Genomic DNA, 22679 nt, shown 5'->3' with positions numbered 1-22679 from the left:
TTTAGTAATACAAAGCAGCCTAGTGGCCATCCAGGGTTGGAGAGGAGGGAAAGAGTACAAAGAAGAATGAGGAAACTTGAGGAATGATGGATAGTTTACTGATTTGCTGGTGATGATGTTGTCCTGATGTTGTCTTTAAATACGACAGTTGACTGGATATTATTTATATCATAATAAAGCTGTTGAGAAATACATAGGCTTTAAATATTTAAAAGGTAATACACAAAGATTATTATCATGATTATACTTACTTTTAGCCTGGCAGCCAGAATCACTGAAACTAACAACTTGCATTTAAAGATTACAATCAACTGCACATCTTAAAAAAAATCAGATTTATCAGGCACTGGTGGCTCATGCCTGCAATCCTGGCTACTCAGATAGCTGAAATCTGAAGAACACGGCGATAAGCCAATGTAGGCAGACAAATCCAATAGATTCTTATCTCTAAGAAACCATCAAAAATCTAGAAGTGGAGGTATGACTCCAGTGGTAGAGTGTCAGCCTTGAGCAAAAAGCTAAGCAAGAGTGCAAGGCACTGAGTTCAAGCCCAATACCTGTGCACACACAGATATAATGTTGTGTAGTCTTGTTTATGATCCAGCCTCATGTAATATTACTGCCTTGGAGATGCAAAGCACTTCTGACCTAGACCAATCCTCTTTCAAGGGCATCCTTTGCTTCCCCAAGGCCCCACATTGAAGGCCTCTTGATTCTCTTTCCTATATATTTTCCATCTCTCCTCAATTCTCTTCCCCCACTGTCCTTACCATGTGCATGGTCATCGGATACAGTGCTGAGCCCAGGCACACCGGGTCCTGCCTTGACCACTGCCACAGTCTCCTACTGGGCTCCACGCACTCCCTTAAGAAAAGTTCCTAAGCCGGGGTGCCAGTGGCTCACGCCTGTAATCCTAGCTACTCAGGAGGCTGAGATAAAAACCAGCCCAGGGAAGAAAGTTTGTGAGACTCTTACCTCCAATAAACCACTAGAAAACTGGAAGTGGCACTGTGGCTCAAGTTGTAGAGTGTTTGCCTTGAGCTGAAGAGCTGAGGGACAGCACCCAAGCCCAGAGTTCAAGCCCCACGACTGACCAAAAAAAAAGGAAAGAAGGAAGGCAGGAAGAAAGAAAGAAAAGTTCCTAAGTTTCCACCGTGGTCTAGAAGATCCATGCATATCTGTCTAGACACAGTCTGGGTTTCTTTAAAGGTAATCTGGATTTCTTTAAAGGTACCACGCTCTTTCTCAACTCCCAAGTCTTCCCATACCTGCAATCTATTCTCATTGCCTGGAATAGTCTCTCTCTCTGTCTCTGTCTCTCTCTCTCTCCTCTCTCTGTCTCTCTTTCTCCTCTCTCTGTCTCTCTTTCTCCTCTCTCTCTCTTTTTCTCTTTCTCTCTCTCTCTCTTTCTCTTTCTCTCTCTTTCTCAAGCCAACTATTGTTTGGGTTATAGCAGAAATGTTACTGTCTCACAGAAGCTAAATTAATTCCCCCAGACAAGATCTTTTCTCCATATTTTTAATTTCCTAGACACTATCTCTTCTTTTATGGCAATTAGTTGTGTAAAATCCATTTTCCTCCTTGAGGAAAAGGATAGAGATTGTGTCTGCTTTATTCACTTCTCTGTTTGCACACCAGAGTCTGAACATGCAGTAACTGCTCAACAAACTATTGTAGAATTAATTAATTAATGCAGGCCTGTCTACTATAGCACATACTGGGAACAAAATGTTCCCATATTGATCAAAGTTGGTATGAAATTGTAGAGGTGATTATTGACTCTATAAACTAAAGTCATATTATGGTAAACCTTTCAGTAGATCAAGTTCACTTGCAGGAATTTATCCCTCAAACATATTCCCATCCATGCCAAACATGCACAAGGTTTTTGCTGTACCGTTATAATATTTTTAAAAAAACTAAAAAGAAAACCAGAAATATATCAACAGAAGATTGGTTACATTATGGTATAACCATCAATTAAATCTTACTATACATCTCTAAAAGTTGCATTTCTTTTGCAATAGAAAAGACCAATATCTAATATATTATGAAATATGACAGTAACAAACCTAGTCACAGATAAAATTTCGTTCAAAGCTAGTGGTTTTGCAAGAGTTGGGGAAAGCTTAGAAAACATCTACTAAGGGCTGGGAAGGTGGCTCAGTGGTAGAGTGCTTGTTTTGTGTGCATGAGGCCCTGGGTTCGATTCCTCAGCACCACATAAGAAAAAAGAAAAAAGCCGGAAGTGGTGCAGTGGCTCAAGTGGTAGAGCACTAGCCTTGAACTGAAGAGCTGAGGGACAGCGCCCAGGCCCAGAGTTCAGGCCCCACAACCGGACCCAAAAAAAAAAAAAAGAGTTTCAGAAAACATACACTAAATTGGAGATTTAGAGAGTTTTCCTCATTAACATTTTAAATTTGTGTGTCTGTTTATTTTGAAATGGCATCACATCCTGTGGTCCAGGCTGGCTCTGAACTCCTAGGCTCAGGTGTTCTCCTTCCTCTGCCTCCCAAGGAGCAGATGACACATGCTCCTGTGTCTAGGTCTGTTCTAACTTTTCTTTTTTAATACTGGTGTTTGAAATCAGAGTCCCATGCTTCTTCAGCTAATGCTCTACCACTTGAGCCATGTCTCCAATCTTGTTTATGTTGTTTATTTGGGGATGGACTTTCATGCACTTTTTCTCCCGAGTGGTTTTGAATTTCAATTCTCCAGACTTCAGTCTCCTAAGTAGCCATGATGACGGGCCTGTCTGTACCACCAGTGCCCAGCTCCACTTTAACTTTAACACACACATAGATGAATTCTACATCCACACAAATCAACACATTTTTCAGAGGAAATTTGGAGATTATCTTAGGCTAATTCCTCTTAATTTACTATTGAAAAATTTGAGCCTAGAGGATTGTTCAAGGGATCTTTGTCTTTCACAACCCTTACTTTTCATCTGAGCCCAGCTATTTCTTTTTTGGGGGTTCTTTTCCCTGTCTGATGAAGCATAGAAATAAGCACGTGATTCTGCCTGGCCAATCAGAACACTCATCCCCCCAGACACAGGTCTAGGCAGCTAGTTTTTATTGAAACTACTTCTAAAAACACAGTGAATTTGCAGTGCTTTCAATAGTTAGTTACAGGGAGAAGAACTTCACAGTTTTAGCCTAGGCTGATATTTATGAAGAATATATCTCCAGACTTATCTATGCCACCATAGAATGAACCCAAACAGGCAAAGAACATTTAAGAGAGAATTGTACCTGATCAGGTTGTACCTATGGTTGATCCATTCCCTTGGAATTCCTGTTTCTGATGACTAGGTTGAGAGGTTTGTTTTCTTTGGGGGGGGGGGCAGGTGTTTATTTTTTAGTTGTTTTGTTTTGTTTGTTTTTGTTTTTGCCAGTCCTGGGGCTTGAACTCTGGGCCTGGGCACTGTCCCAAAGTTCTTTTGCTCAAGGCTAGCACACTACCACTTGAACCACAGCACCATTTCTGACTTTTTCTGTGTTTAATTGGAGATAAGATTCTCCTGGACTCCAGCTGGCTTTCAACCTTGATCCTCAGATCTCAGCCTTCTGAGTAGTTAGGATTATAGGCATGAGCCACCAACAACTGGCTGAGGGGTTTTTAGTTTTGTTTTTGTTTTGGCCATATAAAAGATTGACCTCAGGGACTTGCACTTGCTAGATATACCCTCTACCATTTGAGCTATTTCCTGGGATCCATTTAGCTTTAGCATTTTGTTTTACTTACTTTTGTTTGTATGTTTGTTTGTTTTTATTCTAAGAGCTACTGTTTTTACCCTGGACAATCTGAACCATGACCCTCCTTTATATGACTCTGGCATCAAAGAGATCACAAGTGCCCGCACTACACTTACCTTTGTTTGTGGAGATGGCATTGTACTAACTTTTATCTGAGCTGCCCTAGAACCATGATCCTCTCAGTCTCTGCCTCCCAGATATCCAGGATTATAGATATGAACCATTTGTTCCTATCTTGCTTTTATGTTTACATTCTGTTTTCAGGAAATAGAAACCACTGATGACTGCTCAAGAGGTCAGAGCTAGACTTATTCCGGGCCTACTACCTCTCATTCTAATGACTGCTCCCCAGTGCTAATTCTTCATGACAAGGCCTAAAGTGTTTGTTGTTCAAATGTATCTCTTTGGTATATACGCACTTGTAGAAACTCTCTACAAGGTCACTGTACGTTGTGCATCATGAGCCTTCGAAAATATCTACTCTGTCCTATGACAAGAGAAAATATGCTGGTGGTAATTATATTCCTCATTGGAAATGAATATATCTCCTGATTTTTATGTCCATACCCTCTCAACTCACCATCTCCATTTGGATAATAGGTGCTATGGAAAGCTCCTAAATTATGAACAAAGGTTTATAGAGAAACATGTTCATATAAAGTAGAAAAATGTGAGGTGTCCAGAGGTATAACAGCGATGAAGCAAATTAGGATGTATGTGTAGAATAGAATATTAAGCAGTAATTTTTTAAAAGCTGTTGCATATTTATGGTTTTTTAATGACAGGAACAATACTTATGGTTAAGTGAAAAGGTAGGGTTTCGTTTGCCTATTCCCGTTTATTACACCTCATATATCTTAGAAATGTTCCACTAAAATTACCTAGAGTTTGAGAAAGAAAATGACACAAGATAGCCAAGAATTAGATTTGTGGGTACAAACTATAGTGGCAGATCATTATTATTATTTAGTTGAGATAATCTCAGTACATAAAATATACATCGCTAAGCACATTTCCAGTCGTATCCAATACTCTTCACATCCTTGCTACCAATGCCCAAGGATCCCACACAGAAAAACCTTCCAACAAGTAGCCCCAGAATGATGCCCTTGAAGCAAGCCACTGAATGAGATGGCAAGCTTGCATGGAGAATTGCACCAGATCCCCTACAGGCAAGCGTGGCCCTTCCAGGCCAGTCACCCAAAGCCAGGCACACAAGAGCCCCCACATAACTAAGACAGGACATTTCCTCTTCAGAATGAATATCGTGTGCCCTCTGGGACCACTCCTAACCAAAGGGGAAGAGTTCTTGCTTACTGCTTACTGCATCAGTAACTTTTCACCTTACCAGGTGTCTCTGATGAGAACGATCTGTGTCACAGGGAATCATGCCTTAATTCTATCCTGGATAGATGGACTAAGATATTTGTATTACTAGGACAAAAATTTGGGAAATATTGATTATTTGGTATATTTTAGAAATTATATATAATGTATATACACGCACACACACTATCCCAGAAGCAGTGTGCTATGGCAAAAAATTTTTGTTTTGGAGTAACAGAGGCCAGAGTTCATATGCTGCTGGTATCATTTTAAAGTATTTAACTTGGCCAAGCTTTAATTTCCTCCAAGCATAAATCCTGCCACGTTTCCAGGCAGCATAAACTTGTGTTTTGCAATCCTGCCAACACATTGTGGAAGCTTAGTAACTGGTTTCTGAAGGAATGTCCTTCAATGTCTGCCTGTGGGTCAGAAGTTTTAAAGTGCATGTGGAAACAATCTTGAGAAAACACAGATTCTGATTGGGCCAGATATCCCAGCCAGCTCCCACATGCAGCCTGCCCTGCTGCTGCACAGGCCAAGCTCTATGCAACCCTTTGTACCACTGGTCCCCAACTTCATTGCACCTTGGAATTACCTGAGGAGCTTTTTATTTGTTTGTTTTGTTTTTGTTTTTTTGCTAATGTGGTGCTGAGGAATCGAACCCAGGGCCTCATGCATGCAAGGCAAGCACTCTGCCACTGAGCCACCTTCCCAGTCCCTGAAGAGCTTTTTAAAATATGATGGAACTCTGTCCTCCGAGCTTCTTGTGGTGTGTGTGTGTGTGTGTGTGTGTATGTGTGTGTGTGTGTGTGTGTGTGTGTGTGGTGTGTGTGTGTGTGTGTGTGTGTGTGTGTGTGTGTGTGTGTGCCAGTACCAGTGGTTGAACTCAGGACCTTGTGCTCTCAATTGGCTTTTTCACTCAAGGCTAGAGCTCACTTGAGTCACATCTCCACTTTCAGCTCTTTGCAGGTTAATTAGAAATAAGAGTTTCATGGACTGTTCTGCCCAGGCTTGCATGAACCATGATCCTCAGATCTCAGTCTCCTGAGCAGCTAGGATTACAGGCATGAACTACCAACTCCTGACTAAAACTGGGATATTAAACATACAAACACACATGCACACACACACACACACACACACACACACCTCCCTAGCTATCTCTGAGGCCCAACACTCAAGTTTGAAAACCACAGCTTCACATAGTATATGTTTAATAAAGAGAATATGCTATAATTATGAATTGATAAGGATCAAAATGATTGTGATCATGATGAATATATAACACACTACAATACTAATATAACCTAATATACAATAGTATATGAATATGTATATATTTGTACTAGTAAGTTAAAAAATACATACAGAGCAGAGAAAATTGTACCAATTAGTGGGCAAGTCTTTTTCGAAAGAAAGAAAGAAAGGAAGGAAGGAAGGAAGAAAGAAAGAGAGAGAGGAAGGGAGGGAAGGAAAGAAAGGAAGGGAGAGAGGGAAGGAAGGAAGGAGGGAAGGAAGGAAGAAAGGAAAAGAGAGAGAGAAAGAGAAGCCAGGTGCCAATGGCTCCTGTGAGACTCTTCTCTCCTATTAAGTGTCAATAAAGTTGGAAATGGAGCTATGGCTCAGTGATAGAGCACAATCCCTAAGCAAAAAAGCTTAAAGACAGCACCTAGATCCTAAGTTCAAGTCCCAGAACTGGTGCTCACACACACACACACACACACACAGAGGAATGTAAGCTAATTTTCTAAACTTTAAATACAACTACTTGAATGTGCATGCAACATTTTAAAGAATGTGTGTGTGAGAAAGAGTGTGTGCATGTGTGGGTGTGTGTATGTATGTGCGCCTTTAAGGGTTCCTCTTGAAGATACACATAGAGAGATTGCCATCTATCTTGCTAACTGAAATGTTTGCGGGGTTGTGTTTTTTTTTTTTTTTTTCTTAACTGTGTAGTCCCATTTCCAACAGAGAGTTGGGAGCACAAGACACACCATACAGCAGGGAGACGGTGGAGACAGCCCTTTCAACCCCAATCACCAGAATGTGAAGGGACACGCAGTTCAGAAGAAACAGCGAAAGTTGATCCCGCCAGGAGACTAGACAGCAGGTGACGCAATGTGATGTGACGCTCCCATGTCAGATCAAACACTGTGACGCGAGAGAAACACTTCATTTGGGAATCAAGTGAATTGTTACAAAGTTAAGAGAGAGAAAGAGGACCGAGGAGATAATAGGACTGGCTTTCAGCCACCACATCTAAGGACTTTGCCCAGAGGAGCTATTCAAGTGCTCATTCAGAACACTCTGACTGCAAGCTTAATGAGAAGTGTCCAGGATTCCAGAGGGACCTGCCAGTCTCTGCCCTCCTCCATCCAAACCCAGGATGCGCCCCCCTCCAATGTCTCCCTTACCTTCGTAATCTTCCTCAAACAGTTCCTATCTCCCCTCCGTGAGATGTTCTTGTATTCAATCAGTTTAATGAGTTTGGCACTTCACTTGAATTTGAACTACCTTATTATACATGCCATTATTTGTTTTTAATTTAAAAAAAAAAATAAAATGTATGCCTGGCCTGGAGCTTAAACTCAGGACCTGAACACTGTCACTGAGGTTTTTGCTCAGGGCTAACCCTCTATCACTTGAGCCACAGCTCCTCTTCCAGATTTTTGGTAGTTAATTGGAGGAAAGAATGTCATGAAATTTTCCTATCTGGGTTGCCTTCAGCCTCCTAAGTAGCTAGATTACAGGTGTGAGCCACCAGCACCCAGCCAAACATGCCATTATTTTTAAGTTTTAAAATCTTATTTCCCCATATTTTCAGATTATCAAGTATCTTTTCATACTCCTTCACCCTAAATAATTTTATGTTTTCTTAAGATTGAACTTCTGTCATTTTACTGTTTGTAGAAACATTTCACATGAAGTAATTTTAAACAGCAGTTAAGTATCACAATAGCAGGTACGCCTGCATAATAATTACCTCTTGAGTGGTCTAGAGAGAAAGGACTGAATGGTTTTCTCTGGAGTTCGGTTAGTCTTGGAGGCTTTCTGTGTTAAGCAAAACATATACTTTTTTCTTTTTGTTTTGACAGTTGTGGGGCCTGAACTCTGGGTCTGGGCACTGTCCCTGAGCTCTTCAGCTCAAGGCTAGTACCCTACCACTTGAGCCAAGGCACCACTTCTGGCTTTTTCTGCTTATGTGGTGCTGAGGAATCAAACCCAGGGCCTCATGCATATAGGGCAAGCAGTCTACCACTGAGCCACCTTCCTAGCCCCTACTTTTTTCTTTTTACTATTTTTTTTTCTTTTTTCTGGTGGTGGGTTTGGGGTTTAAAGTCAGAGCCTTGTATAAAGTGCATAGGCTCTCTGCCTCTTGAGACACACCACCAGCCTCTTTTAGTTGTTTTTTTATAGAGTCTCACATTTATGTTTATGGGGTCTCATTTATGTTTCCTGTATACCTAAGACAGCAGGCATGTGCCACTATACTCAGCTTTTATGGGTCAAGGTGAGGTCTCACTAACTTTGTAACCTGGCTAGCCTTGGAGCATGAACCTCCCCATTAGCTAGGATAATAGAAAGGAGCCACTGCAGCGATTTCTTATCACTTCATTTTATCCATTCAGAAGGATCTCAAAAATATGAACGACTTTTTATGAAAGGGGTACAGTGATCGAGATTCTTTATATTTCTGTGTTACATTTGGAATGGCCACTCCTTTGTAGAGCCATGTAACGATAAAAATTAATTTTTAAAAATTGCTTCACTTTGCTCTCTTTTTCTCTCAGGCCCGTGGCGCCGGCAGGATGGGCAAGTGTCATGGTCTTTGTACTGCCAGGAAGCTCCATAGTCACCGACGTGACAGAAGTGGCATGATAAACAATACAAGAAAGCCCATTTGGTCACAGCCCTAAAGGCCAACCCATTTTGGGGGCGCTTCCCATGCAAAGGGGATTGTGCTGGAGAAAGTAGGAGTTGAGGCCAAGCAGCCAAATTGTGCTATCAGAAAGTGTGTCAGGGTGCAGCTGATCAAGAATGGCAAGAAAAATGCTTGAATTTTATTGAAGAAAATGATGAAGTTCTGGTTGCTGGATTTGGCCGAACAGGCCAGGCTGCGGGTGACATTCCTGGAGTCTGCTTTAAGGTCGGTAAAGTAACCAATGTGTCTCTTTTGGCCCTATACAAAGGCAAGAAGGAAAGGCCAAGATTATAAATTTTAATGATTAAAAACACATTAGTAATAAATTTTCATAGTTTGAAAAATAAAAATAATAAAATAAATGGCTTCATTTGTATCATATATTTTGAAGAAAAATAACAATTTGGAAGGAAAAAAACATGAATGATTTCACAAAATTCCTCACAAAGATACAACTTGAAATTTTTATCAAGGCAAAAGTAGGAGTAGGACTAATATGAACTAGTGGTACAACTTAGGAGGAATTTTCTAAACAATATTCTAAACAATAGAATTATGTTTATATTGATCTTAAGTCTTAATAAACAAAATTAAAAGAATACCACAGAGCTAGTAATGATAATTGAGTTTAAAATATTAAAAATTTCATAATCATGATCAAAGTCATAAAAGACAGAATGAAAGCAGTACAGTACAATGGAACAGAGCAGCCAGAAGGACCTGGCATTGAAGAAGAAAGCTCCATATGTGGATCCACTCAATGAAGCTGAAGGCTGGCTCTCATTCTAAGTACTAGAAGGAAATACAGTCTGCAGGTGAAATGTGCTTTCTCTCGGAAGAGTTTAGTCACAAAAAATGATGCTTGGAACACAGCAGGTACTTAATACCTCCTGGATGGATGGATGGATGGAAGGATGGATAAACAGATGGATGGATAATATATCTGCCAGATCAAAGACTGTGACAGGATAGAAACATTCATTTGAGGAAGTGGCGCTGTGGCTCAAGTGGTAGAGCGCTAGCCTTGAGCTGAAGAGCTCAGGGACAGTGCCCAGGCCCAGAGTTCAAGCCCCACGACCTACAAAAACAAAACTAAAACTAAAATAACCATTTATTTGAGAAGCAAGTGAATTCTTATAAAGTTAAGAGTGAAAAGGAGGACTTGGAAGATAATAGGACTGGCTTTCAACTACCATTCTAAGGATTTTTGCCCAGAGGAGCTATTCAAGTGCTTGACTAGAAGCTTAATGAATACTGTCTAGGATTCCAATAGGATCCTGTCTCTAAATGTCTCCATCCTAACCTAGGGGCCTCCAATGGATGGATGGATGATGGATGGATGGATGGATGGATGGATGGATGGATGGATGGATGGATGGATGGATATTCTGAGTCAGAATGTGTTCCCTACTAAGCAAATCAGAGACATAAGAAATACAGGAGGCCCAAAAGACAGGCAGCATCAGAAATCTCTGCCAGCAGGTGGAAGGTATTCAGGGAGAGAGATGAGAGAAGTTCTAAGAAGAGTAGTACGTCCACCCTAGAAAGAAAATGAAATAAATGGAAAATTGTCAAAATAATAATTCATACATAGGCAAAGAATACAAAATGTAAACAGAAACCAGTAACAAATGAATCTTTTCATCTCTAAAAATATAACAAAACAATGATTCTTTAGTCCTAGATAAAAGCTCAATTCTGAGAGGCACAGGCTGAGGTGTCTCAGAGTCAGTATCCAACTTCACTGGAATTCAGGCATAGGGACAGGGCTGTACTAGCAGGTTCTGAAACCTGGAAGTCCTTAAATCCCTCCTGTATGGAGGTAGAAAAAATTCTGGAGCTCAGGCCAAAAGTAAGACTTACAATTAGTTCATGAAAAAAACAGCCTTAGGGTAGAAGAGATAACAAAAGTTGGGGGGAAAAACAATCTCAGAAGCAAACAGGACACTTGTGACATCAAGGAAAGGGGAAAAAACTACAGAGTCCAATAAAGCACAAATATCAAATCCCATAAGCCATTATAAGTTCTAATATATATACATATATACCCACTTCTCAGATAGCTTGTGGTGACAAATTCAAATCCTCATGTGGTAGTACTTATCTGAGCCAAGACCTATACTTGTGTCCTTGTAACCTAGGAACACTGCTGACACCAGCCATTAACACACACTATCTTCCTCTCCACACACAGTCCTATTCCAGGCTTCCACCAGAAAGACAATTTCTATGTTAATAATCTAAGATACCATCCTTGTACTGCTAAAACTGAGCAAGAATTATGTGAAACATATCCAAAGTCAAAACCAATACAAGGGCTGATCTCTCAGTCTCTGTCTCTGTCTCTCTCTGTGTCTCTGTTTCTCTCTTCCCTCTTCCTCTCCTGCTCTTTTCTCTTCTCTCTTCTTTCTCCTTCCCTCCCCTTCACTCTATTTCAAGACAAGGTCTCTGCTATGTAACCTAGGTTGGTGTAAATCTCACAATCCTCCTGCCTCAATCCCTGCTGGGATTGATGACAGGCATCCACTATGATACCTAGCTCACTCCATTGCTAAGGAATCCCGCTGTCCATTGGGAAGAATGGGAAGTGACCCATTGGGTTCACAGAATCAAAGATCCAGAGTTTGCAGAGGCTATTTCCCTTTGTAGCTCAGATCCACACCCCTTATCGCTTTAAGCAGCTCAGCTTCAGTGACAAAGCTGCTCTCTAACCAGACAAAGCAAAGAGCTGAAGCTGTGACTCAGTGGCCCAAAATGTGAGCATTTTGCTCCTATGGAAAAGAAGCTTCTTACCTACCTCATCAGCCGCCTTTCTAAGGAGCCTCCTGCACATCAGTATTCTGTAGCCACTGTCTGATACCCAGTGGCACTGAGGCTCAGCCGTTGTCTGGGTTTTAGTCCATTCTGTATTTTTAGCTCCCAGCATAGCCTCTAGCCACTTGCACTTGCTTAAGAGGATCATTTGCTACTGATGTTTGCTCGGAGCATCAGCAAGATGTGATGGTGCTGCCTTTGCTTAGCAAATAAACCCCATTTCAAAAGAAGGGAGACAAGCTGCCTTGCAAAGCAGAGTCACTGTGGAAGGCTCCAGAAGGGAAGCTTGGCTTTCCAGAACCAGGGCCTGTGGGTGCCTCAAACCCACAGCTTTGTGAAGCTCCTTACAGAAGCAGCAGCCCCAGCCCTGCGGCAGAATGCAAGGCTAAAAAAGTAAATGAAGTGTGACTTCTTGTACTGAAAGAGCAAAAGAGAAAGAAAAAAAAAACTATCTGAACTCTGAATGTCACCAGAGGAGACACAGCCCCGTGTGGAGCTGTGTAGTTTCCTGTAGGAAGTTTCCTGTCTCACCCACCCCACAGCTCCGAGATGCTGGTACAGAGGCCAGGGGGGTCTCTCCACCATCCCTGCCCTCAGGGCTACTTGATTTTCTAAAGAAGAATTTGGTCAGCCCACGCATGTCTCATACCAGTGCAAAAAAAAAAAAAAAAAAGCAACAACAACCACTCATGTGTGTCTGAGTATGAAGGATCAGGATGGAGTCCCTTGTCCCCTTAGCCTCAACCTTCTGGGTCTGTGCAATCCGTTAACCTTTTAACCATTAATTGCTCCCAAAAAGCGAAAGGAAGGATTGGGGAAAGGACAAAGAAGCAAAGGACATAGATGAGGTTAAGGATGGAGGTGTAGCCAGTGTATTTTTTCCAACACTATTGAAGCTAGCTGTCTTAGCAAATCCTCCATCGTCATTCTGGAAGAAAGTCAAAGGCTTCTCCTCTCTGAGCCTATGTTTCCTCCACCAGAAAAGAAAAAAGAAAAAAAAAAACCTTTATCATAGGCCTGCTGATAGAATTGAATGACATACTGAATATACAGGGCCCAGCATACAGTGCGCATATAGTAAATGGCAACTGTTTGCATGGTTTTCATCCCAAACAAGTCAGATACGTCAGCAACCTGCATACTACTATTGCGTTCACTAGAACTGGGTACAAGTCCCACAAATAGTTCCACCTCACCACACAAGGTGCATGCAATAGTACCCCAATCTTGCTGCCAACCGCTGCAGTCCCTGGGCCCCTGAGCTTTCTCATCCAGGCTAGGAGAGTTCTACAAGACAAACTAGGCTTTGCCGTCAGAGAGGGACTGACCTTTAAACTCAACTGGAAATAAGACCTAAGTTCATTTTTCGAATTCAAAATACCTAGGTAACTCTCTTCTCCATTCCATAACTCTTTCCAGTACTTGCAATTACAGGCTAGTCTCGGGGAACAATGTTGTAATTCTCAGACCAGACTATATCAGTATTTCTTGACTCACCTGAAACCATGTAAGTGCCCAAGAAAATCCTGGGCACTGTAAGATTTACAGACCAATTTCCTAAAGCAGAGTGGTTTGCATAGCTACGATAAGATCTGAAAGTGTGTGTCCTTTATCTAAAGAAAGAAGTTCGAAGATACAGTCCGAGCTTTCCAGGGAGTGGTTTACAGAAATATAAGACCAGGGAAAACAATTATCTGGAAAATGAGTGTTACAAATCAACAGTTCCTACACTGAAAAGGCAAGATACCACATGTAGCGCTTGGAAGTATACACTAGGAATAACTACTAAGAAACAAAAATCACCCATGGAGCCCGAGTTGTCTTTGGACCCTGACTGCTGTCTCTCAGACTATGAAGAAAGGGCTGTGATAAGAAGAGATACTGTCTATCCGGATAATATCTGGGACTAATTAGGTGCCATAAATCTTCACAGGAGCTAACCTCCCATTACAGCCTATATGCACCTCTCACCAGGGAAGTAATGGCAGTTCATGGAGCCCATTCATCTCAGAGGGAGCAGAAACACAGAACTCTGGGAGCTACAGGAGAGGCCCATGGTTTTCTGTTTTCCTCACTGAGTCAGCATCATGTAGTCCTAGAGTTGGGGACTGGGTGGGGGGAGCAATAGTGGAGTTTGAACTCAAGACCTGGGAACTGTCCCTTAGCTTTTTCACTCAAGGCTAGCTCTCTACCATACAGCTCCACTTCTGGCTTCTTGGTGGTTAGTTGGAGATAAGAGTCTCATGGACTTTTCTGTGCAAGTTGGCTTCAAACTGCCATCTTCAAGTCTCAGTCTCTGGAGTGGCTAAGTTTACAGGCGTGACCTACTAGTGCCCGACAGTCCTAGAATTTTATTGGAAAGCCAAGAGGTATATTCTTAGAAGCGGGAACATTTTCCACCTTGTTGATCACTTGAAGCCTTCAGACATCATTTTGATCTTCAAATGAATTTCCTATAATAATCCCATCACTCTGTGATCTCAAAAATAATTTCAACATTGAGCTAATTACCTACTTCCAAGAAATGAACCTCTAAGACCATTTGGAGAGGGATACTAGTAAAGTGGAATCCAAGAGTGAAGGATGGAGATGTTCCATGGGGAGTTGGTATGAAACTGTCTAATTGTATAAAGTAAGTACACAAATATTCTCTCCCGTCCACTTACATCTGCCTGCCTGCAGGAAGGGCATGGCCTCCTGAGCCTTCGCGGCCTGTTAGCGAGACATTTGTAAGAAAAGTGCTTTGCTACCAGTCCCTCTCATTACACTCCCATTATTCACATACCTGTTCCACCTTGAGCGTTTGCCCAATGCTTCTCCTTTCTGCCAGATTCTTCTCAGACAGGAAGTATCTGCAGCACCTGGAAGAGTGTAAGAAATACAGATTCTCAGAACCCACTCCAAACTCCTAAATAAAAATCCTAGTACCAAGATCCCCATGCGACTCCCTTGCACAAGGAAACTGGAGACTCTGGTGCCAGGTAACACCAACCCCATTTCTAAACTCCTTTCCAACTAGCCCCCAAACTCTTACACTGTGTGTGTATATGTGTGTGCGCACATGCGTGTGTACCACTGCTGGGGCTTGAACCAAGGATATCAACCTCTGAGTCAAGAGTGTCATCAGCCAAAACTGAGTAAGATAACAGCAAATGAATTATAGCTCTTGTAGGAAAAAGAATATCCTTTTTAATTAAGAAAAATGCCTAACTCTCCTTTCTTAGAATCGGTGGCCAATGCCTAAAGCAGAAAAGCACCAAGCACCCTCTTGCATCCAAGATGCTTTCTAGCTCCCTCTTAGTAAAACTCTTGCTGGTGCAGATGAAGCCCATTTGACATCTTTACCAAATTAACCATAGGGAAGCAACTGAATACATTTCCATACTAGGTATCAGGTCTGTCTCTTAGCCGGCTTACACCAATATGAATACCCAAAGTGGGAACCTATGTTGCAAAGATGACTTCAAATTCCTTCCACTCTCCCCACATAGTTTTTTAATCCAAGTTTTCCCAATGACTCTGTGTTAATTAGCTGTCACTACCACCAAATACCTGAGACAATTGATTTTGTGTGTATATATGTACTCCTTCTGGGGCTTAAACTCAAGGCCTCGGTACTGTCCCTGAGCTTTTCTATTCTAGTCTAGCACTCTACCACTTGAGCCACAACTCTACATCCAGAATTTTTGGTGGTTAATTGGAGATAAGAGTCTCATGGAGCTTCTTGCCCAGGCTGCCTTTGAACCGTGATCCTCAAGTCTGAGCCTCTGAGTTGCTAAGATTACAGGTCTGAGCTACCAGTACCTGGTGTTATTTTAGTTCATAGCTTTGGGTGTTTAGTTCACCGCTTTGGGCCTGTAAACAGACATCCCACCATTGCATGCACACTCAGGAAAGAAAAACCACTCATCTCACCTCAGGAAAGGAAGCAAAAGAGAGAAAAGAAAAAGCCAGCATCCTCAAATCCTCTTCAAGGTCATGCCCCAATTGACCTTGACCTTCCACTAAGCTCCATCTCTTAAAGACTCCATTATCTCACAATAGCACTACCCTGAGGACCAAGTCTTTAATCCATGGACCATTCAAGACCCAAACCATAGTACACTTCCACATAACCAGCCTGCAGTCAACTGATAGCTTAGCTGCAGTCCAGGTGCACATGAAATAATCACAGAACACATAGCCAAAGTGGTCCAGATGAGCAAGCAGCCAAATATGTGATGATACAGGAAACAAGTGAGCAGAGTGGTAAATGACCTTCCTAGAGAGATGTGAACATCTCCAGAGTGATGACCCGTGAATCTCAGCCAGCTGAGACACCCTGCCACCCTTCCCCAAAAACTACGCACTCTGCCACTTTGATCGATGTTCAGCTCCAATGATAGCATGCTGCTAAAGAGAAGGAAAGGTTCTACACACAAAGTAGTCAGGCTCATCAAAGGAGTGCATGATCTCTAGGAATCACACCAGAGGAAAGTCTCCAGACATTTGCCAAGAGAGCTGGATCGCTCAGAAGCAACAAGCCCCAGCAACCTTCTGATCAAATGCAATCACCCCTCAGACTGCAGTCCTCCATTCTCTTCCAAAGCTGAATGAAGAGCAGCACAATCAACACCCCCATTTAGAATTCATTCCCAAAGAGCAGGAGGCTGAGTGTAGAGAATGGCCCTCCCGAAGGGACTAGAGATCCTGCATGATAAAATCCACCTCTCACTATTCGCAGAGTGCAGCAAAAAGCTATGAGAAAGACAAAGGGCTACAAGCGAACGGGCATGTCTCCTACGTTTCTCAAATGACAACACAGGAAGAATCAAAGTTTGTGGTGTGGTGTACTGGACCATTGAATGAAAAACTCAATAAAAGTTAATGCCTAATATACAGTTGACAATGCCCTGGGGGAAAAAAACACATGAAAAAACTTATGTCAAGTCATAATCACCCAAAATTAGGGAAGCAATTAAAGTCATTAGGGTATATTTATATAAAAGTTAATGTTAGGGCTGGGAAGGTGGCTCAGTGGTAGAGTGCTTGCCTTGCATGCATGAGGCCCTGGGTTCGATTCCTCAGCACCACATAAACAGAAAAAGCCAGAAGTGGCACTGTGGCTCAAGTGGTAGAACGCTAACTTTGAGCTGAAAAGCTGAGGGACAGTGCCCAGACCCAGAGTTCGAGCCCCATGACCGACCAAAAAAAGAGGGAGAGAGAAAACTTACTTCTGATATGGTAAGTGGTTATAACATAATGTTGAGCCATCCTAGACACATGCTTCAAGCTTTCTGTGCCTGTTTCCTGCTCTATAAATGGGACTAACGGTACTATATTTCGTTAACTTTGAGATTCTCATTTTCTCACATTTTATCATCTCTGAAAACAGAAGGAATAATGTGCGGTGACTTATAATTGCTTGCACTGTAGAATCTGGAGCATCTTAGACTTGATGACAACGTAACAACTATCAAACTAGGTAAAGCAGAAACTGAAAAAAATGAAGGAAGGGACAACCTAAAAACAGAAGTGGGATCATGAGGCTATAGAAAGGGACCTGGGGAGAGAAAGGAAAGCAAGGCAAGAAAACAGAAAGAAGGGTGGATGCTCAAGGCACAGTATTTACACATATGTCACATTGAAACCAATGCATCGGCACTGTTGACATGTAGTCATAATTCCAGAAGAAGACAAAAGAGGAGGCTTAGAACTCTGCCTCGAAAAGGCAGGTTTCTTAGAACTGATATCAGATGAGCCATTGCATAGAAGCTCTCACCTGGACAGGAGCAGCTGCTAGGGAGAACTGAGACGCTGATGAGCAGTTTCAGCCAAAACAAATCTGCTTCTGTCTTTATCGCAGTGTCCAACTTCTTAGAGCGTCCCTTCCCATCCCCAAGAGCAGGGCTTCTCAACTCAGTGTGCCAAGAAACCACCTGGGGATCTTCTCAAAATGCCATTGGGAGCTGGCAGTTCATGCCTATCATCCTAACTACTCAAGAGGCTGAGGTCTGAAGATTTCAGTTGAAGCTAGCCCAGAGAAGAAAAACCTATGACGTTCTCATGTCCAATTAACCAACAAAACGCCAGGAATGAAGGTGTGGCTCAAGTAGTGAAGTGTCAGCCTTGAGTGGAAAGTGAGAATGTGATACTTGAGTTCAAGCTGTGTGTGCATTGGACACACACACACACACACACACACACACACACACACACACACACAGGCCAATGCCTGGGATACCATCTTCTTCTCTCCCCTCTTCCCCTTCCCCCACAAACCAACACAACCTGGGTTATAGCGCTGACATTGGGATTTTTTTAACTCCCTAGAGGATTCTGATGAGCACCCAAGTTGGCAAGCTATTGCACTGAATTATCAGATCTTTGAGACTAAATGCCTCTCTAGGAAGAAAATCAATATAGCAGTGCTGTTAAATGCCTGGAGTCAGTCTACTTTCTGCTCCTCCCTTTGACTTGCTCTGTGACAAATGGTTCAACTTCTCACAGACTCAATTCCTTCATTTGTGTATTAGAAATAACACCTACTTGATAGGATTATTGGGGGGGGATAATGAAATATCATCAAATGAGCTAGTCATGCACATTTCATAAGTAAGTTATAATGGGTGTCATTATTTGACCCCTTTGGCATCTACCCAGTGATTTTTTTCCAGAAGAAGTGATTAATAAATATTCATTGATTTGAATTGGGAGAGTGTAGAAAGACACTCCCACGAGAGAAGAGCTTACTTGAAGGGGTAATGAAATTCAAATGCCAGGTAAGGACCAAACTCATAATTCAACCTAGATTTGTCAGGGATTCCCATGGTAGGAGCTCAGCAATAACCATGCCCCATTCACTGGAAGGGAAGCACTCCATCCACCTCAATAACCTCTACCCTCAAAACTCCTGGTTCAGCTTCATGGGGCAGTTAATGGATCACCGATCGTATGTAAGAATTTGGTGAGAAACCCAGCTGCTCGTGGCTCAGACCTGTAATCCTAGCTAATCTGGAGGCTCAGATCTGAGCATCTCAGGTTGAAGACAGCCAGGGAAGAAAAATCTGAGAGATTCTTATCTCCAATTAACCAACAAAAAGCCCATGGTGGAGGTATGGCTCAAGTGGTAAAGCATCAGTCTTGAGAGAAAGGGCTAAGCAAGATCACAAGGTCCTTAGCTCAAGAATTTGATAATAGGCACAATGTGAGAATCTTTTCTTTTTCTTGTGCCAGTCATGGGGCTTGAACTCAGGGCCTGGGCCCTGTCCCTGAGCCTCTTTTTGCTCAAAGCTAGAGTTCTAGCCCTTGAGCCACAGTGCCTGCTTTTTCTGAGTGGTTTATTGGAGATAAGAGTCTCATGGACATTTCTGCCCAGGCTGGCTTCAAACCAGGATCCTCAGATCTCAGCCACCTGAGTAGATACAATTACAGGTGTGAACTACCAGAGAGTAAGGAACTTTATGAACAGGGATTTGAAACCAGAAAACATTCATGCTGTATTTGATGCAATGGTGCTCCAAGAATAAACCCTGGCCTCAAACACTGATCAGACCAAAATTCACCACCCCCCAAAGAAAGCCTGAGCCAGAGCACCAGCCAGCACCTGCCACACTCCATCAATAACCTGTACTAACAAAAATATCCAGGAAAATGAAACCCTATTCCCATTCCTCCCAATAGCACTGAAATTTTCTTCCTTGACAAAACAGAAGCTGGGCAGAAGAGAAGCAAGATGACTTTTAAAACAAAACTACATTGAAAGTCATTTGCTGCCCTCTAGTGGCTGACCTAGTACCCTGTCCTGCCTCTTATTTGTACTTCCTAAGTATTTAAAAAAAATTTTTTTTATTGTAAAGATACTGTACAGAGGGACTATAGTTACATGAGCAAGGTAATGAGTCCATTTCCTATCGAGCACTGTTACCCCCTCCTTTCTTTTTTTTCTACTATCCCTTCCCTCCCCAGCACCCCAACTCCTCCCCCCCCACAAAGTTGTAAAGTTTGTTTTTAATATAGTGTCTTGTGCATCTCATTGTTACAATGGGTCAACCTGTATCCTTGCTCCAGAATTTTGTTATTTCTCTTCCCCAAATTAGAAAATACAATGTACAAGATGCAGGGCACAGGGCTAGGAAGTTGGCTCAGTGGTAGAGTGCTTGCCTTGCGTGTATGAGGCCCTGGGTTCGATTCCTCAGCACCACATAAGCAGAAAAAAAAAAAAAAGTGGGCTGGGAAGGTGGCTCAGTGGTAGAGCGCTTGCCTTGCATGCTCAAGGCCCTGGGTTCGATTCCTCAGCACCACATAAGCAGAAAAAAAAAGCCGGAAGTGGCACTGTGGCTCAAGTGGTAGAGTGCTAGCCTTGAGCTGAAGAGCTGAGGGACAACGCCCAGGCCCAGAGTTCAGGCCCCACGACTGGACCCAAAAAAAAAAAAAAAAGATGCAGGGCACCAGAATCAAATACAGTGACAACAGGAAAGGACATACAAAAGAAACATAAATATCACAGAATACATTAAAAACAACAGCAGCAAAGATAAAAACCTCTTATATCCATATCTTGGGGTTCATTTCGCTTAGCATCATCTTATATGGTCATTTGTATATAGCTTTTGACCTTTTGACCTTTTCTGCTTGTTTGGTAAGATTATCCTAGACATATACTAGTTATTGCAAATAAGGGAAACCAAGGGACCTATATTTCTTTGGGTCTGGCTTACTACAGTTAATATAATTTTTTCCCAAGTCTTTCCATTTCCTAATATATATATACATATATATTCATATATATACATTCTCTTGATCCATTCATCTACTGAGGGCATCTGGGCTGGTTCATATCTTAGCTATGGTGAATAATGGTGTGATAAACATAGTTGTGCTGGTAGCTTTAGTATGGCCTTGTTTGTGATCGTTTGGGTAAATGCCCAGATGTACTTCTTAAATATTTATTAATAATTGTCATTCAATAGAGCAGTTTATGAATACAATGCATTCTGATCAAAGTCACGCCCTTCAATGTTCTCATCCATCTCTCCCAATTCTACCCCTTCCCTCAATTTTCTTAATTTTGTAGGATATTCATTGAACTTATGACTTCATTCTTTCCCTTCTACCTCTCTTCATTTGTCTACATTCCTCCTCTTGATCCCTCCCCCATTTCAAGCACCTACTTCCTGGCATTTATTTTGTTGGAATGTTGAGTTTGCTTTTCTAAATAATTATGTTGAGTTGTCCCTTCAATCGACCATATTTCAGTTAATATACTATGCACATTTGGATATCATCCTAAAGCGTTTACATATATGTTTATAGATTAATTCTAGGTTCCACATATGAGGGAAAAATGAATCTTTCGTCTCTCTGGGCCTGACTTATTTAACATGATTTGTTCCAGGTCTTTCTATCTCTTTGCAAATGATGCAATATCATTCTTTCTAGGGCATGAGTAATATTCCATTGTGGATAAACACGACCTTTTCTTGATCCATGCATCCACTGAAAGACAGAGGCATCTACACTGTTTCCATAACTTGGCTATGGTGAACAGCAATGAACATGGTTGTGCAGTTGGCCTTACTATATCCTAGTGTGTAATCTTTTGCTGAAGAGTGGAGTTGCTGGATCACAGGGTAGTTGTATATTTAGTTTCTTGAGGAATCTCCATACTGCTTTCCAGAGTGGTTGAATAAGTTTACATTCCTACCAACAGTGTACCAGGCTTCCTTTTCACCCACATCTGCACAACATGTTATTGTTTCTACTCTTGTTTTCCTTGGCATTTCCTTTATGGCCAGAGATGATGAGCATTTCTCATATGTCTGTTGGTCATTTTTACTTCCTCTTCTGAGAAGTCTCTTTTTTATTTTGTTTGCCATTATTAATTGGGCTGTTGATTCTTCCAGGGTTTCCTTTTTAAAACTCCCTGTGTATTCTAGGTATAAGGTCTTTGTATGATATATAACTTACAGCGATCACCTCCCATTCTGTAGGCTGTCTTTTTAGCTTGTTAACTGTGTCCTTGGTCATGCAAATATGTTTTACTGTGATGCGATCCCATTTGTTAATACTTTCTCTGCCTCTTTGTAAGACTAGAGATTGTAATGGGGAGAAAAATTCACCTGGAATCCAGAGTGTTGCTGGCATTTGTGATCTACTTACTCATCCTTTAAGATCCAGGTTCAAAATCACCTCCTCCCACATCTCCCAGGACTCAGTCCCTCACACAACTACAACAGCTCTTTGACTTACAATGGAGTTATGTCCTGATAAACCCATTGTAAGTTGAAAATATTGTAAATCAAAAATGCATTTAAAGCAGGGTGCCAGAGGCTCACAACTGTAATCCTAGCTACTCAGGAGGCTGAGATCTAAGGATCGCAGTTCAAAGCCAGCCTGGGCAAGAAAGTCCATGAGACTCTTATCTCCGATTAATCAAACACCAAAAAAAAATTCTAGAAGTGTTACTGTGTTTCAAATGATAGTTCAAGCCCCAAGATAAACAACAAAAAAAAAATTCATTTAGCACAACTGATCTACCAAACATCATAACTTAGCAACCCAGTATACTGTAGAACCAGTCATTTTTACCATTATGGTTGAGATTGATGAGTCAGTAGGCTAGAGCATGCTGACATTGCCTGGTATCTTGAGAGGGAGTCACACTGCCTTCGGATACCCAGGAAAAGATTGAAATGTAAAGCATAGTTTCTACTGAATGCACCTTGCTTTCACCCAATCAAAAAATTGAAAGACGTGTTGAAAATGGTAAGTTGAAGACCACCTACACAGCGTTCGTCAGCTTCATGGATAATCCCCACTTGTCTATCTTTATTAGTTGTGCTATGGTTTGTCCCCCAAAGGTTTGTGTGCTGAAA

At 41.8% G+C, this 22679-nt stretch overlaps 1 pseudogene; it reads left to right on the top strand.

Moving 5' to 3' along the window:
• Positions 1-8868: 8868 nt before the first annotated feature.
• Positions 8869-9351, top strand: LOC122107775 (annotated as a pseudogene).
• Positions 9352-22679: the final 13328 nt, after the last annotated feature.

This window comes from Dipodomys spectabilis, unplaced genomic scaffold, assembly GCF_019054845.1.
Source record: "Dipodomys spectabilis isolate Male_0828 unplaced genomic scaffold, ASM1905484v1 ptg000053l, whole genome shotgun sequence".
Lineage (NCBI taxonomy): Eukaryota > Metazoa > Chordata > Mammalia > Rodentia > Heteromyidae > Dipodomys > Dipodomys spectabilis.
The sequence above is the reverse complement of the archived record's forward strand: the minus strand, read 5'-3'. Positions and strand labels throughout refer to the sequence as shown.